Source organism: Sinohyriopsis cumingii, chromosome 13 (genome assembly GCF_028554795.1).
Source record: "Sinohyriopsis cumingii isolate HCF-2022 chromosome 13, ASM2855479v2, whole genome shotgun sequence".
In the NCBI taxonomy this organism is placed as follows: domain Eukaryota; kingdom Metazoa; phylum Mollusca; class Bivalvia; order Unionida; family Unionidae; genus Sinohyriopsis; species Sinohyriopsis cumingii.
The window spans coordinates 47,906,458-47,922,074 of record NC_142973.1 but is presented as its reverse complement, the minus strand read 5'-3'; the positions used below and the strand labels follow the sequence as shown (position 1 = coordinate 47,922,074).

The 15,617-nt window shown below is 35.1% G+C and overlaps 1 protein-coding gene and 1 long non-coding RNA gene across 10 annotated transcripts in view; one reads left to right on the top strand and one right to left on the bottom strand.

Annotated features, from left to right (window-relative positions):
• Positions 1 to 15,617, bottom strand: part of LOC149785499 (uncharacterized) — a 207,307-nt gene that overhangs the window by 173,332 nt on the left and 18,358 nt on the right. The window lies entirely within an intron of this gene.
• Positions 1,076 to 2,845, top strand: LOC149785500 (uncharacterized). Its single transcript, XR_016413508.1, has 3 exons — positions 1,076 to 1,246; positions 2,246 to 2,420; positions 2,719 to 2,845. It is a non-coding gene; the product is annotated as an uncharacterized LOC149785500 (long non-coding RNA).

The window sequence follows — 15,617 nt, the reverse complement described above, 5'->3', positions numbered from 1 at the left end:
TGCACAGTTACAGTGAAATTTAATCCCTTTCAAAATGATTTGGGAAGAATGCACCAAACACCTGATCCTGTTTTCTGACAACAAAAAGGGGTTCTTTTAAGTACTCTGCTGGTACAACACTGATTCCATCTCTGAAAAACATAAAATACATTTGGGAGTTTAAGAATAGTAAACATTTCAATGATGTTACTGCTTTTTTGATGCTTAAATAAAATGAAAAATGACCTTCAATGTTATTGACAACATAAATTTGAACAACGACTGTTTTCACTTAGAGTTTAAACCTGTATAAGATTTTTTATTTACAATTAATTCATTAAATTCTAATAAAACTTAGGTATTCATCAAATGTAGACAAATAATGTGCTGTAAATGACATTTTTTGAGTCTGAAAGCTAGAATATGACAGTAGAAATGATGAATGCTCCCAGAAATGGATGGTTTGAGAAAACTAATTTGTGTCACTATCAATATCGGGTTTCTTGGATGAAGTTCAAAAGCAATAACATACTTCAAGTTTAACTAATCAAGTTTCATTCCAATCCCTTAGTTTGGAGTAAAGTTCATATTTATCAGCTTTACTTATTTACTTACATGATTTCCTAATTTATTTCCTTATTTGTAGTTAAGTTAGTAGCGTTCGCCAAAACACTGCATTGTGGTAAATATATTTTAAAACACGTAAAATGTCTGTACTCAGTTAAAGGTCTCCTTTGTTTACGTGCTCTTGATATGGCACTTCCGGTCTGCAACGATCGGAAGCTGCGAGATAATTTTAAATTATTAATATTGAGATTATTATGAGGACCCCACTTAATACTCACAGCAGGTTCTTATCTACTTACTGGTTTTAAATTTTTAAAATATTAATAGGAAATCTTACCGAAGTTGTGGAAAGTTCCTGGAAATATTTCTTTCACAGTCTTCGATTGGTTGCAGGGGCTGGAACTATCCAATCGCAGCAGCCGATTCACCGAATCATAAATCTCATTCGCGCCTTCATATAAATTTGAAAGCAATTCATTTAAAGCATATGAGTTATAATTTGCGTTGAAAAGTAGATTTACCATGAAGTTGTTTGGGTTATTCATATGGAAAAATGACAATCCGATTACCGGAAATGTACTCAGCCTTCAAAGTATTGTTGAGCCGAGAAAAGCAATAGAAGAATACAAAGTCGGGGATTTGGTGTCTGCGAAGTTGCCGAGTTTTGGAATAACGGAAGGGATCATTGGAAAGATTGGGGGTAAGTTCATTTCCGTTTTATTGTATTACATTAAATTAGAAAAAGACATGTACTTTTATTGGCTTTCATATATTGTCTACCATCCTAACGTGCGTGAAAAAGAAAGTGCATTTTAATACGCAATTTTTTTTTTAAATTATAGAGCTATTATTTTGATCTAGATCTATTTTGCAATCATTAAAAACGATCGAAAGTATGCATTTTAGTAAGATTTTTGTTAACAGGTTTTGAGTAATTAACTGTTTCAATATTTAAAGAAAAAAGTAATGAGATGATATTTGGAATGCAGCATGAGAAATTTTTTTGGTAATTGGTACGTAAATGAAGGATACTTTACACAAGTTTTCCCCATCATTAGACATCATGACAATTGCACATGCTTCGCAATTTCTTGATTTGAACATAATTATCCCCCTATTTTGTACTTAGGCCCACCGATCCCAGTTTTCAAATAGTCAAGTATGCAGTCATTCCAGTATTTGTTCTAGCATGGTAATTACAAGTGATGCTTGTAGAAAGTATAACAAGGTTTTATTTATGCGTGCGCGCGCTGATGTGCTTTTGTCTGAACACTAGCCTGTGTTAGTGGTCATCCAAGTATTAGTAAGTTTTCAAAATTTCCCTTCATATGAAATTTAAATGTGACCTGCACCAGTTACTTTCCTTAAGTTCTATATGTCACTTCTGTATGTCACTTAATAAGTGGTAAGCTATGGTAGATTAGGCCTGTACTAGCCACCTGATTGATGTCGTCAGTTACCTGATTTGAGATCAGTTTTAGTAGGTTAGACCTGTATTTTCACTCACATGCAAAAAATAATTGTTGGTTTAGATACCATATTGTAACATCCTGCATAACCACAGTGTTACAAAGGTACATTTAAATTTCATGAAGTATGAATATCCCCAAGACTTAAAAAATATGTAGATATTTGTAACTGATGAAGTATTTTTTTGTTGAAAAATTTCCATTTCTGTTAAGTTAAGCTACTTTTTTAGGATCAACTCTGGAGCTATGTTGAGGCTGCAGATGACTTTGGGAAAGTAGCCAAACTCCTTTTCCGAAAATTGTATACTGTGGAGGAAATCAAAGGAAGGAGTTTGACAGGATCTACAGCAAACAGAACATCACTTGCTAGGTCAGAGGATCAAACAAAACTCCAGGTTATTTATGGTAAGTATTTGTAATTTTGAGATGAACTTGTAAGGCATTTAGTCAGGTACAGAATATAACCTTGAGTATATTTTGTATTAACAATTTCAAATGATTTTCCCAAATGCCAAAAGTAGACTTTTTAACAAAAGTGTTTTAAGGGTTAATACCTTATTTTCTTTTTAAAAAAATTAAATTCAAAACTAAAAGATTCCTAACATGATTTATAAATTAAAGGCTACAACAGTTACAATAATGCTATATGTGTACTAATTGTTTTATCAATTGACATTATATATATTTATTTTTTTATTTACAGAATTGATCCAAAAGAAATGGCCATGTGTAAAGGATGCAATGATTAACAATAAAATCAGCGAAGTACTGAAGCCTTCAAGAAACCGGTATTGAAATACATAGATGCCAACCATTATGCTTTTTTCCAGCAAATTATGTTTACTGCTAGACTCTTATGGATTACGCTTTTTTTGCTAAATTAAAAAATAAACTTAACATAAAGCAATAAAAAAATTTGGTCATTTTTATTATCATCTCTTAAATTCCATTTTAAAAATTGAGAATATTCTTCAAAAGGTGACTGCTGCATAATAATAGCACAAGAGTACCTTCCTTATTAGCTATTAGCAACTGTCTACAACCCATTTCCAAGAAAACATGGCTTATTTCCTAAGTGAACTTTGCCTTAAGCACTGATTCATTTTATTCATGAGCTAGTCAATTTGAAAACCAGTCTATATTTTTAAAGAAAAGAGAGAGAAACACTTTATGGTTTGAGTTGTGGATGTTATATTACAGCAAATGGATCTTTTCCAACTTAAAAACATGTCTAATCAGGAGAAAAGACAAATCAACACTGCATTACAAACTTAAATAGAATATGAGAGTTATGATATACAGCACTCTGAGCTGTAATTCTGGCATTTAATATATTGCTTATACTTTTTTTGCCATTTATAATAGCAATAAGTAATTATACCTCTTGGGGGTTAGTAAGTATGGAAATGGATGAATATTTCAAAAACTAAAATGTAAAATTTAGCATTTTAAAAACATAATGGGCATTCTGGATATTTTTGAACATTTCATTTGTGATGAACAAAATTTAAAATATATTAATGTAATCATTTGCTTCATGATATGAATTGTTGACCTGCTGGTTCTTTATGCTAGTGGGTGTCCTAGGAAACCTCGGACTATGCCCGAGGACACCTCGGACAGTACGTCCAAGGACACCTCGGACAGTACGTCCAAGGTCACCTCGGACACTATTCCTAGGACAAGCTCGGACATCCAAGTATAAAATCCTTGGACCTCAGGTATCAAACAGTTTTTGTCAGTGGACTTTTACCTCGGACAGTAACCAATACTCCGAGGTTTTTCCTAGGAACATTTGTCCAAGGTTTCCTAGGAAACCTCGGAAAATGTACAGCCGGGTTGTTTTGCAGACTCTAAAGTCACAGTAAGACAACTGTCTTAAGTATGGATGAAACAATTCATTGATATATCTATGATTGATAATTTTGCTGTAATGCTATACACAGCAATGCAAGAGATGGAGAATCGATACAAAACAATACTTACCTCATGTGAGTTATTTTAGTCATAAGCAGTCACAAATAATTATTATTAGTTTGCCTTGTTATTCTTTAAATTAAGAATTCATCTGAAAAAGCATGTGCAGTCAAAGGCAGTCATAAGCAGTCACAAATAATTATTATTAGTTTGCCTTGTTATTCTTTAAATTAAGAATTCATCTGAAAAAGCATGTGCAGTCAAAGGCACTCATTTTTATTAGTGAAAATGAAAGAAACTATTGAGAATACAAGCTCACAATCTACAAATTAACACAAAGTGCTATGATTCATAACCTGCCCCCCCCCCATGTCCATGCTCATAATCTTAACCCAGCAGCATGTTCTGCATATAGGATACATTGCAAAAGTGTTGCACATGTATAATGAAGTATTTTACTCATCATTTAATAACCTCTTCTAGGTGAAGTTTCTACACTGAATTTTATCTTGTCTACTTTGGTTAACTTGAAAGCTACACTACCAGTCTGTCACATGGTAAAATGTTGCACTGAACTCTGAACTCTCACTGACAGTTTCTGCTTGTTCCAGTCCAAGTTAAACAATAACCACCAACCAGAAATTAATGTAGCTTATTCACTACACGACAAACAGGAAGTATCGGCAAAGCAACAGTGAAAGTGTGCATAATTGATATGTAAAGTACTTAAACAGAGATACTGTTAGGTTGTGCGATTGTGAATCATGTAAAATTGGTGCAAATTCGCACACTTTAAGAACAATGCATAAAAACTCCTGCAAATTAGTTGAACGTCCCGCAAAGAAAATGTGCTCAACTGCCTGGTAAGTATTGAATTTTCTATTTAACTGTTCTTGTCACGACATCTGTTTTTCTGATAGGCAACTGTTTACACATCTGAGTTCTTCAAGCATGACATGAATGGTTGTTAAACTAAACCTGATTGGCACAGTGTGCCCTGGAATAAGCATTATGGTGTAATTTGAACATTCCATCAAGGAAGTTTTACAAATACTTGTTTAAATACTGGCTATCTAGAAAAACCAAAATGTCTGATTCTTGGCATGGTTCATTACATTTTGTTTGGCAAATACTAGCTGATGATAGTGATGATGACAATAATTTTTCAAAGTTATGAAGTATGTCCTATTATTGGTGCTGGGAAAGTGTTAATGGAGATACCAGTGAGTGATTTTGAGCCTGATAACGATGTTAAATATGAGTCAGGTGTATGTACTGGATGGATAAAACTAGATGGCATGAGGGTCAATCTCCCTATCAGCAGTATTTTGTAATTAAATGTAGAAAGGCAGAACACTGAGCTTTAGAAATTAAAATACAGACAATTTAACAGCAGAGTGCAAGTTTCATTTTTTTGATCAATCAATTTAGCCCTGCATATCATATACTACAAAACCATATATCCATATCAGGATTAAGATAAATTGAATAAATAGATGCAAAAAAAGGAAATTAAGAAATAAAGATATTTATTTTAATACCTCTGTCTGCACAAGCAGACTTATGGCACTGATGGACTAAAAATCCTAATACAAGATTATGGAACAGATAAGAAATCTGGCACTGAAGTCAGTAAACAATTGATTCAAGAAATTAAGTTTATGTTAGTGAAAAATCCTAATTTGGAGCATATGTATCTAAAAGATAATATCTGTCAGCTCTGGAAAACTGTACATAACAGCCATGAAGATCAGTTTCTCAACATCTTCAAGCTGACAAAGCTAGCCATGTATATTCAGTATGAAGCACATAACAATATTCATACATAGAGAAGGAACAGAGTATGATCAGAAATAATTAACAGATTAATGCTTCTACAATTAGAGGTGACATCTTTCCAAGATTTTGATTTCAACAGAGCTCTAAGAAAGAGGAGCAGGAAGAAAGAGAGACAGATATTGAAGTGTTATGTAAATACTGAACTATGGCTGTTTCCTCCTCCCCCCTTATTTCGGTGACAGTGGGTGAGGTCCCCCTTAAGATCAAATCCTGGCAACATCTCTTTTTAAATTCTATATTGGGATCAAATTTGGAATTTCTCTTTTTATGCAGAGATATTTAACCAGTGAATGAAGGTGCCAATGGAATAATAAAATTAGCACAGAATCTGTGAGCAGGCAGATCTCAAACCTTTTAAAAAAAAAAATTATTGAATAAGACTCATTGTTTTCAGTAGTTTTCCTTCTTCACTAACAAATGACTGCTCCTGTGGCCAAGTGGTTAGAGCACCTGCCACAGATGCGGGTGGTTATGGGTTCGATCCCAGGCCAAGTCATACCAAAGACTTACAAAAAATGGCACTAACGGCTGCCTCGCTTGGCGCTCAGCATTACGAGGTTAGTGTTAGGACTGGTCGGCCTGGTATCAGGATAATGTGACTGGGTGGGACATCATGCTAAATATCTACTGGATGGGACATCATGCTAAATACCTGCGGCATGATGCCCCAGTGCTAGACATAACTATAAACTGTCGCACTACAGACATCGTAGCGATATGACTGAAAAATTGTTAAAGCTACGTTAAAAATCCAAATCACACACAAAACACACTAACCAATTCATGTACCTGTTGTCACAGTAGTCTTTTGCATCTGCAAGAAGTAAAATGTGATAAATTTTGTTGGTATTCATCCTTATTCCCATGCCAGGATTTGTTCTAGATGAGATTTATAGTCATCCCTGAATTCAATATACAAATGGGGATCCAGATTACCTGACTATTGCTCCATTTACACCACTGAATTCTGGGCTATAATCACTACAATGGATCAAAGACAACCAAATACCTAAAGCAGTCATTATAAGCGATTCCCTAAGTGTTTTCAAATCAATCCAAAATCGCAATACACACTCTAGGGAACAATTCCTCAACAGAGCATGCCAATTAATCAACAATATCACCACAGCACATCAATTAGTCAAGCTCATGTGGATACCATCGCACATTGGAATCTCTGGCAATGAAACAGCAGACAAAATTGCACAAACCAAACTAGGAGATCTATCAAGCTTAACTATACCTCTACAGAATCGCTAAGCTTTGCACAAACATATATACACCAAAAATGCCAAGATTTTTGGAACTCCTCCACAAAAGATAAAAAGCACCATGAAACCCAAAAAACCTTAGATAGGAACATACAGCTACCTAAGGGTACCTATTTTGAACAGAAAACCATAAACAGCATAATAACTGGAAAAACTAAACTAGCAAGCAGTTTTCGAAGGTTTATAGGACCCAAACCAGCAACCATTAACTGCTTTAACTGCTACACCACCAAAGCTCTACACCACGTATTCAATATATGCCCAAAATATCAACCCGCAAGAAAATATTTATCAAAAACCAAAGAGAGATTGGATCACCACACACATACCCAGAGTTACTTATGGACTCTAATAAAAATAAACAATCAGCATATAAAAATATAAATAAATTCATCGACTCAGCAGGACTTAGGAACAAAATATAATTACTATCCCCACAAAACCAAAAGACCCAGTAACTAGCTAAACAAAAAATACAGAACCCCCCACATAAAAACCCATAACGAATCATTCAATTTTATAAAATTATTAATAAATAATTCACTTATGAAGCACCCAGCAAAAACTAAGGAAACTGCAAAATCGGATGTCCTAGATGTCCTTAATGAACCAAGTAATCAGCTAGGACTCTGGTCCTAGATGTCCTTAACGAACCGTGTAATCAGCTAGGACTCCGGTCTCTTGCTAAATAAAGTATAAAAAACATTCAATCTCTAAAAACATTAATAAATAAATAACTTAAAGAGGCAATATCTAAAAACTTACAAATAACATAACATAGGATGCACACCCTTAAAACACCTCGACTAGTAATATCATAATAACCTTGAAAACTCTCTTCATACATGATTTCTACTAACAACCTCTATAAACAGCATAGAACACATCTCCCCCCCCTTTTTAGAACATATTGAAGAAAAAAAACAAAAAACAAACAAACAAAAACAAGAAACACCAGGCAAATGCAACAAGAAACCAGCGATGTGAAGCAACCAGGACCGTTCCCAAGCTCTCCTTCCAAATAATGACAGCCAACCATTCAACTGTAAGGGACCTTTATGGACCTACAGATTGAGGCCAAACTATCAGGGTTCACTGAACCCATAAAAGCGTGGGGGAGGTGGCACCATTCCCTTCCCCAGGAACAACTTGCAGGCTGCGGTGCAGTCAGAAAAAGTGGCACATGCACAATTGTGCGCACGCCACTATAACTAAACTCAACAACAACAACAACAACAAAGATGAGATTTTCTTTGCACAAGGAAATTACATTATTTCTTCTGTTTTGAAGATAACATCGTAATGTCTTCCAAGTTTAAGTGAGACATGAAATTGGTAGTAAGATGTTTTCAAAGCATTCATGCCATGCAAAATAAAGGGCCTGGTGGCCAAACTAATTTAAATGGAGCCACCATTAAATGGCCTAAAATGTTGAATAAAACTCACTGATAACCACCAGGAATCTTGTTTGAAGGTATTTTTGTTATTATGCCATTGATGAGAATTGAATTATATGACAACTATGTCTATCGGTAATCTACATACTAGAAATACAACCAGTATGTCAACACACAAAAAAGGGCAGCACCCACCTTCCAAAGATGGAAAAACCATCAAGTTCATATGTGTATTGATATGTATCATACTGCAGGTTGTTTATCATGAATCATATAGATATGCAACACAGGTGTCTCATTTCACCCCAAGTCTTAAGAGTAAAACACTCACTGCAACTTCACCTGAATGTTCACAGTAGGTTTATTTAGAGGCAAGGTACAAGTGATACTGAATTAAGGCATCAGTAAAGCTGTCAAAATTTTAGAAAACTTCTATTGGGTACCTGTCAATCCTAACAATCAGTTACCCAATCAAAGGGAAATTGTATTAATTGTGAACCTGAACTGCTTTGTTCTATGTTCATACATGCCAACTCCCCAAACAGTTGTAAGCATAATTATTACTAATGTTAGTGGCAAAAAGTGTAATATAAGCATAAAAAGAGCAATCTATATATTACATGCCATAATTACATAAAACTATATGAAAATGAATATTTACTTTTGCTATTTACCTGGATCTGAGGTTAAAATTCTTGTCAAATTCTACTAAATCCATGTGGATTAGTTAAGTTAGTATGAGAGTAAAGACATAAAACAAACTGACAAATTATTTATGCATGACACTCACTTTAACTAGTCCACATGTCTAACTTTCGCTGAATGGTCATGAAGTCCACAATAATAAACACTGTATTACATCAATGTCAAATTCTTCTTTCAAATTTTTTAAAGTGCTATTGATTGTCCTTTTCCTGATGCAATAGTTTTAAGTTTAACAAAAGCCATCTCCTCTAACATTTTTCAGTCATACAACATCTATGAGTCACATCAATAAAGCCCATTTCTTTAATACATATATCTGACATCATCTTTTTTTTTAATGTATCAAAATATAATGAATCTGTGACACATTTCAAATTCAAGAAACCCATCTGTTTTCTTGTAACTGTTTCACGTACAGTTACTATAAATAGAAAATAAGGAAATTATATGAGGTCTAATGATGGATAAATGAACAGCTGCCAATAGTCACATGACACGAGCCTCTAACTGTAGTCATTATTGTCTCGCTTTCTCCTGATGTGTTTGATCAGAACATGAAGATCTGTTTTTAAAAAAATATTTTTACTGGTACCTGGTTGGCCATTTTATTACCTTGTTATTATCAACGGGCAGGTTCCCTAGTACCTGGGTTATGCAATGACAGCTTTAGGCATCAGAGAGCAATACACTGTTGTTTGCAATTCGAAATACATGATCAGGTCTGCAAAAAGAAGAGTTGTCCCAATGGCAGGGCCTTTTGAAACATTGAGAGTATTGGAAAAGGCTGCTTGATAGCCCTTAATAGTAGCAACTGAGCATTGTTTCTCTTTGAAAAGGATGAAAAGAAAATTGGCAACTGTGCTCACAGAGGAACAGCTAAGATTGATATGTTTTCAACTACACCAATTACAAAAGATTCTCCATTTGGCAGCATACACCTTAGATTCCATCTTCTCCTGGACTGAACGATGCACATGGCAACTTTGATCAAAAACTTTTCTTTGCTGAGAGATCATATGAGTTGAGCCACACATGAGGGTGGGGAATCTGTGGGCTGTTGTGCAAGAGACAGCCCCTGTGCTATGAAAGGAGATCCTTACACTGGGGTAAGGTCCTGGGATGGTCCACCAGTAGATCAAGAAGAAGAACCACAATCACTTTGGCCACAGAGGGGCAATGATGAGCTTAACACAATAACCCCTAGTGACAAGTTAACATGGCAGGAGGTAGTAGCCTACTGCCGAGCTCTGTAGCGTCATGGTGATGCATGATACACTAAAGTGAGTGGTATTATAGAAAGGTAGACAGATGTAGCTCTACAATGATACCAAATAATCTGGAATATCTAATGGCACTACAAAACACAGATTTTAAAAAATCATTTTTGGGACCTGATTTTTTCTACCTAAAATTCGCCTGTGGTCAGAATCCAATTTTGTGTCTGTGATTGAGACTTTTTGGTCTCAGATCTAAGGCAAACCGGTATGAACTGCAAACAGACAGATGAACCTTTGCAAAAAGTAGGACAAGATGGGCATTTGGAATAAAGAGTGGTCTCAGTACAAAAATAATGGCTCATTTAGCACCAAAAAGAAAAAGAAAAAAAAAGAACTCCAACTTTTACCCTTCTGCTCATGCGCAGCCAAATAACCAATGAAAAACGATGTTTCTAACACAACTAGGCAGTGTGTTATTGAAAGATCACCTGGGATCTGGTGCTTTCGGATCTATTCAGAAATAGCTTTCAAAATGTGTTTCCTACTTGATTTTCAGGCGAAAATGACAAAAACCTCCAGGGGTTAATGTGTTAACTGTGAAGTGCCTGACATTGTGTTGGACACATGGAATCATCCTGAAATGTGGGAAGGCATAAGCAAGTAGACAATCTCACTTTAGGCTGAAAGCATCTACTGCCCAGACCCTCTGGCTAGGGACTGTGGAAATGAAAAATGGGAACTTGTTCATTTTGGTGGTAAACAAATCCACCAAGGGGGTTTCCCAAAGTTGAAACAAGGAGTAGGATACTTATTGGAAAGTGGTCATTCCATGGGGACTATCTTCCCTTTCCTTGACAGACTCTTTGCCAAGAGGACCTCTTTCTCCTTGGAATGTGGCAAACTCAATATCCAGCAAAGATGCTTCCAATATCCATGCAAAGAGAAAATGCATTTGTGCCTCCTTGTCTCTTGATATACACCACCGCTGTCTTGTCAGGAGACCATCATGCAACATCACCTAATTAGTATACCTGGATCTCACACATTATAAAAACTGTTCAAGTTCCTAATGACAAAAGCAAATATTCCAAGTTTGATGAAAATCTAATCAGAAGTATGGCATCTTGCGTAATAACAAGCTCAGCCAATCAGATACAAGATCACCGCATGATTATGTGTGGATCTCACTCATTGTCAAACTGGTCCAAAGTTTTAATGATATAAGCCTATATTCCAAGTTTGATTGAAATCCAGCCAAAATTATGGGGTTCCATAGTGATAAAAAGCCAGGTATGCTAAAATCTGATTACAATGCTTAAGACAAAAGACCTATTTCTATCTGCACTGAATTTTCTTTAATGTGCACAGAACTCTTTCATAATAAACTAATTTGACATCTCACTTAATTATGTTTACCAAATTTACTCATTATCAATCAAAGAAACAGTCTCTAGTACAAGCTGAGCCAATCAGATGTAAGATCACATGATTGATATTTGTGGATCTCACTTATGATCAAACTATCCAAGTGTCTTATCATAAAAGTCCTTAGATTTCAAATCTGATTAAAATCAATTTAGGAATATGGCTTCCATGACAGTAACAAGATCAACCAAACCGATGCAACATGAGATCATTAATATGCATTTAAGTCACTCAGTATCAGCCTTGTCTGAGATCTTCAAGTGTCTGTTCCAAGTTTGATCAAAATCATATAAGAATTATGAACTTGTGCATCAGGTAACAAGCTCAGCAAATCAGATGGAAGATAACTCATTAATATGCATAGATCTCGCTTATTACAGAACTTCTCTGAGATTTTGATAATATAAGCATATATTCCTTGTTTGATTTTCTGCACCTTCTGTCCATGGACATTAAGGAACAGTAAAAAAATACCGAAATGTCTGGGAATTACTAAACATCCACAGGCTCATTTGCAGGAGATGCAGTGACTCATTGGTTAAGATATCATTTGTGTTTTTGAATTTTTAATGTAGTTCTGACAATTTGAGTCGTAGGACTATGATGTCTGCAGTATGTTAGTTTATGGTGACGTTTATTACTGGGGAATCTTGTCCCACCCAGTTATCCTATCCTGACAACAGGCCAACCAGTCCTAACACTAACCACTTAATGCTGAGCACCAAGTGAGGCAGCTACTAGTACCATTTTTTTAATATAAGTATTTGGTATGATTTCGCTGGGGTTCAAACCTGCAACCTCCCACATTTGAGGCAGACACTCTAGCGACTTAGGTCACTGAAGCGGTCCCATTGGTTAAGGTGTTGGACTCGTAGAAAAGAAGGGTGAAGGTTTGATTCCCACTAGCAGGTCAGCTATGGATTGTCATGATTTGTCCTTGGGCAAAGCACTTTACTCTGCTTCCCTTGACACAATATAACTTTCAAGTGTTCATAAAACATGATATCAAAGCAATAACTTATCTTTTCATTTGTTAAACATCTGTAGACCTACTTGAGGGGGCTGTTGTTGCTTACTGATTTCTAAACATTCACAAACCAACATGAAGGAACCATTGTGGATCTGTACTTAAAGCACTGGACTTGTGATCAGAAGTGTTTGGGTTCAATTCTCACCATTGGAATCAGCACTGATCAGCTATTATGGTTTGTCCTTGGGCAAAGCACTTTACTCTGCATTCCTCGACACAATATAACCTTAATGTGTTACTGTACCATGAAATACCCACACCAATCAATGCAATCTGTATACCTATATATTTCTTTCTTTCTTTTGTTCTTTCTTTCTTTCTCTATGGTCTCAGGGTTCAGAGTGTGACAAACTTAACACTATACGTATCATTGCATAATGATTTATACAAGTCCTGGCTCTTAAGATCGGTAATAAGTAATCTACTGGAATTTCAAATTTGAAGAAAAAAAACAATGATGGATCATGGTAGAGAGACATAGCTTGGTCATTCATTAATTGGGTCCCAATTTCACTTTTTTTTGTGTGTGTGGACTAAATAGTAAATAACATAAAGATACAAAAGGTTTATCTGTTAAATCATGGCCCCCATAATTGCAAAGGAGATCTCAGAGCAACAGAGCACAAGGTTTTGCTCATGGAATATACCATGCAATGATTTTATTCAATGCAGGTGCCACAGTACAAGCTGTTATAGCATTCGTTATTTCTTTTTACACTTCTATTTGTCCGTTATCCATTTTGGCATTTTACAATATAATTTTCTGCTTTAAATAAAAAATGACAAAAGCTGACACCTGACACACATAACTTTAAATAAGACTTCAAACAAGCAACACTGTTTTCTTATAAGTTCAACTAGTCTAATGAAGGCATCGGACAGATCCAAGTGGCATACATTTTTGATGAATAAATAGTTCACTTTCAAGTCTGATCAGATAAACACACCTAGCAAGACTTGGGTTACTGAATTTACAGTATCTGAATAGCAAGGCAAAAATCTTTATTTACAATCAAGCTTGCTTGAAAAACAACAAGAAATGTGGGTGCCATTGTTATGTGTATGGCTCAAGTTCAGTCAGCTAGTAATGAAATAGGATCACCATCAACCTTATTTGTTTGTGTAGTGTACATTCTAATGTAAGTGGTGTAGACACAGATCTGCCATTTAATATATGAGCCAGCAAATTGGGGTTTAAATACATGTATAATATATACTGATTTCAGGTATCTAGGTTTTGAAGAAAGGTTGCTTAATTATAAAAGTGCATAAAGCAACTATGATATGCAGTTTTGGGAAACTCAAACAGTTCAATACAGCATGTGCTATGCACTCCCATCCCAACATATCAGGTAGTCTAAATACCTAACATGGGGTTGAAAATGTCATAGGAAACTCTGACCAGTTTATGCTATACTGACGGATCACAAACAAAATATGAAAATGTCACTTTGGTTTTTCAATAGTGAGGTAGCAAGTAATACATGTACAATTGGACTTGCCCTGTCTTGTGTCCTTTTTCAAGCAAACTGTGCAAAATGTAACAAAATTATGATAAATTAATCTTTCTAAATATCCAAACTGATCTCCCATGCTTGTATCATGTGTCATTTAATTGCTTCCAAATGGATATATGACACATAAAAGCTTCACTCAAGCACGTAAATCACTTATTCTACCTAATGGAATGTACGCTACATAAAATATATATACATGTAATTACATAGCAATAATGTAGATTATACACTTAACATGTTCCAATAAACCCATGATTTTTTTCAATTCCATTCAATAATATCATTATTTAAGAATGTCTCAATTACTTCCAAAGAACTAATCTACTTCAAAGCTCCTAATTATGTATGATATTTACCTCTTAAAATATATGTATATAAATGCAATGTTTACACCTAAACACTGCACATTCACAATAAAACACATGCACAACACACATATGCACCGGTGTTTATGAACCTGACTTGATAATAAAACAATATACATGTACATGTATAAAGAAAGCATGTGATGGTGTATGTTCAAATTAACTCGGAAATGCTCAACTTGGAAGTGGTGGGTATTGAATATTTAACTGTTATCTTTCATCCAAGCAATCATTCTTTCTTGAACGGTCTGTGCAGGTTGACCATGTTTAATTTTCTTTAGTATACCACAGAAGTACGCCTGAAAAGGGTGGTGGGGTGGTGCTTGTTTGTTTTGTTTGGCAGTTTGTATATTTTTGACACTGCCGATTTCAAATTAGGAGCTCAAGTATTGCCCAGCTCTGGTCTATTAAAAAGATAATTCAAATACACAGGTGCTAATTCTTGTTAGATCTTTTATAAATCATATTTGCTTCTCTGAGAAATATGCACTCACATATACAAAAAGATTTCAGTTATACTGTTGCTTCAAAAAATCCTGAATGGAGTATCATTCACGATTTTATACTCTTTTTTGTAACATGAACAGCTAATGTTTAACTCAAGACTGAATGCAAAATACTAGCTCGTGTCTGCTCTGGTGGTCTAAGTGGTTAAAGCATCTGCTTCCGACACAGGAGGTCACGGGTTCGCACCTTAGTCAAGTCATACCAAAGACTTATAAAAATGGTACAAGCAGCTGCTTCGCTTGGCGCTCAGCATTAAGTGACTAGTTTTAACTGCAGCAGTATGACTCAGATGGTTAAAGCTACATTAATTATTTTTTTTAAAAACATACAAAGTACTAGCTCGCTGGAAACTTATATAATAACTTCCATCAGTCTTTTCTTTATAGAAAACAATTGGATAAATTTAACAAAT